At 39.2% G+C, this 3,346-nt stretch overlaps 1 non-coding gene across 1 annotated transcript; it reads left to right on the forward strand.

The window, feature by feature from the left end:
• The first annotated feature begins 1,976 nt into the window (after nucleotides 1-1,976).
• Nucleotides 1,977-2,083, forward strand: LOC127088905 (small nucleolar RNA R71). Its single transcript, XR_007790708.1, has one exon. It is a non-coding gene; the product is annotated as a small nucleolar RNA R71 (small nucleolar RNA).
• The last annotated feature ends 1,263 nt before the right edge of the window (nucleotides 2,084-3,346 follow it).

Consider the following 3,346-nt stretch of genomic DNA (forward strand, 5'->3'; position numbering starts at 1 on the left):
TATATCCTAAGGCTGAGGGATGTCTTCGTAAAACGTCTAAAAGTTGGTTCGTTTCCTCTTGGCTCAAGGTAGCACTGACTATAACTGGACGGTTCATCTTTTCATCGAGGAACTCATATCTCAGGTTCTTAGGCAGTTCCTTAAGTTCTAAGGTTGGTTTCTTAGGGCATGGCATAGGATCAGGAGTAAGGGATAAACATTCGTAAAGGTTATCATCGATGTAAGGTTCTTTAAAGTCATCATCTTCCTTTATGGGGGTTGATGGTAACTTAATAATTTCTTTTTGTTCTAATTCTCTAACACATTCATCAATGATATCTAAGGCATAACACAAGTCTCCCATCACAGGTGCCATAAGAAATTTCGAAAGTATAAATCCTATTTTCTCGTCACCTATCTCAAATGTCAACTTTCCGTTCTTGACATCTATTATGGCTCCTGCAGTCGATAAGAATGGTCTACCCAGAAGAATTGGTATATCATTGTCCTCTTTGATGTCCATGACGACAAAATCGGTAGGGATAAATAGTTGACCTATCCTAACAGGGACATCTTCTAAAATGCCTATCGGATATTTAACAGATCTATCGGCTAACTGAAGTGACATCTTAGTGGGTTGTAATTCTCCTAAGTTTAATCTCTCACAAACTGCTAGAGGCATTAAACTCACACTAGCTCCTAAGTCTAGAAAAGCTTTTTCGATGACATGATTACCCAAAAGGCAAGGAATGGAGAAATTTCCAGGATCTTTATCTTTCTTTGCTAATTTGTCCTCGGAAATAGCATTACATTCCAAAGGCTTCGGATCGTCAAGTCTACGTTTGTTGGTAAGGATGTCTTTCAGAAACTTTGCATAAGAAGGTATTTGGGTAATGGCTTCTGTGAAAGGGATTTCTACATGAAGTTTTTCTATAACTTTAATAAATTTTTGATACTGTTTATTGATCTGGGTTTGTTTGAGTCTTTGGGGATATGGTATAGGTGGTTTATATGGCGGGGGTGGTACGTAAATTTTATCTTTAGGTTCTTCTCCTTTATCTCGACCTTCCCGGTCTTCAGATTCCTCTGGATCCTTTACTTTGTCCGGGGGTTTTGTACATTCCTTAGAAGTTTCGGGTTCACTTAATCTAGGATTTGGTGGCTCATCATAAGCGTTCCCACTTTGTAGGGTAATGGCATTGGCTTGTCCTCTCGGATTTTGTTGAGGTTGTCCAGGGAATTGTCCTCCAGGTGTAGTCTGAGGGGCTTGGTTTAAAGCTACCTGAGAGATCTGGGTTTCAAGCATCTTGGTATGAGTAACTATTTGATCAACCTTGGTTCCTAACTGAGTAATCAATTCGTTAACATGAATGTTTTGGTTCATGAACTCCTTGTTTTATTGGGTTTGAGCGGTGATAAAATTTTCCATAATTTTCTCAAGGCTTGGCTTTGGTGGTACAGGTTGCATAGGTTGATTTGATCTAGGGGCTTGATAACTAGGTCTCGAAGGTGTATTATTTTGGATAGGGTTATTGTTTTTATAGGAGAAGTTCGGGTGATTCCTCCATCCAGGATTATAGGTATTCGAGTATGGGTTCCCTTGGGTGTAGTTCACTTGCTCATAGTGGGTTTCGTTTAATAGACTGCATTCTGCAGATTGGTGTCCTTGGGTTCCATATATCTCACAATCCGATGAAACTGCGGCTACAATATTCGGGTTTATGCACATATGCTCGACCTTGAGGGCTAATGCGTCCATTTTAGCTTGCATCATGTCTATAGAGCTTAGTTCATGCACTCCTCCTTGGGCTTCCTTCTTCTCAACTGTCGCTCGTTCGACTCCCCATGATTGATGGTTTTGAGCCATATCTTCGATGAGGGCACTAGCTTCAGGATAAGGTTTGTTCATCAGAGCACCGCCTGCGGCAGCGTCGATGGTCATCTTTGTGTTGTAATGAAGTCCATTATAGAAGGTTTGAATGATTAACCAAATTTCTAAACCATGACGTGGGCATGCTCGTAACAACTCTTTATATCTCTCCCAAGCTTCGAACAGCGATTCTCCATGGTTTTGGGTAAATCTAGTTATATGGTTTCGAAGAACGGCGGTCTTACTCGGGGGAAAATATCTAGCAAGAAAAACTCTTCTAAGGTTATCCCAAGTCGTAATGGAATTGGGTGGAAGGAAATCTAACCATGATAGGGCTTTATCTCTGAGGGAAAAAGGAAATAATCTTAAACGTATTGCCTCAGGAGAAGCTCCATTGGTTTTAAAAGTATCTGCTAATTGAAGAAATAATTTTAAATGTTGGTTAGGGTTCTCGGTAGCGAGACCCGCGAATTGTCTCTATTGCACTAGTTGTAACAGGGATGGTTTAAATTCAAAATTATTGGCTGGGATGATTGGGTTTACTATACTAGAACTAGGTTCTTCATTAGATGGTTGAGCGAAGTCCTTAAGAGGTCTTTGGTTTTGATCTTCGGCCATAGCTCTCTTAATTCTATGAAAGAATAAACGTGTGCGAGCATAACGTTCAGGTTCCGCCAGAGGGTATACTAAGCTCAAACTTCCGGTACTGCGAGTTCTTCGCATCGACCGGCGGGAAATAGCCTAAGTCTAAACGATATAACAACAGGAAAAATGAAATTTGACGAAATTGGTCCCCGGCAACGGCGCCAAAAACTTGATGCGTGCTTTTCGCAAGTATACGAACGCGTCAGAGTAATATAAAGATTGTCGAATCCACAGAGTCCAAGTGTCAAGCTATCGTTATCTATTGTTATGGTGTTTATCAAAGGCAATCAAAATAGGTGTTTTTGTAGTGTGCAATTGAAAAGTAAAGTTTGAAATAAATTTAATTAATAAAGACAGGGTCGAATGTAATTCATGTAATTAATTGATAATCCAAGTACTTGCTAATAGAACTACTTATGGGCAGTGTTTCCTACTTTGAAAAGAACAAATTTAACAGGAACTGTCGCTTTCGCGTATTCAGAACCGAGTTGTACTCCCTAATCAAACCCTCTTATTGTCACTTATAAAAAGGTGCGCATTGCGTTAGAGTAGTAAACCTATTTTTAAGAAATATAGTATCTTGACTAAGTTGAAAAGTATTATAACCTGGATTTCTTAACCAAAAGAGGTTCTCACGAACCGGACTTTAAACTTATAAACGCGTCCGAAAATAGTTTTAAAATCTCTTTTCTTCTTGATGTTAAAAACTCCTAATGAACTAGACAAAGCGCTTTCGCTGTTTTTGAAATAGTTAAAAACAATTAAGTTTATAAAGACGTTGGACGGCTTTCGATCTTACCCAACGGAATTGAAGTGCGGGAAAACTTAATTTGAAAGTTAAAATAGCCTTTA

This window comes from Lathyrus oleraceus, chromosome 5 (assembly GCF_024323335.1).
Source record: "Lathyrus oleraceus cultivar Zhongwan6 chromosome 5, CAAS_Psat_ZW6_1.0, whole genome shotgun sequence".
Taxonomy (NCBI): domain Eukaryota; kingdom Viridiplantae; phylum Streptophyta; class Magnoliopsida; order Fabales; family Fabaceae; genus Lathyrus; species Lathyrus oleraceus.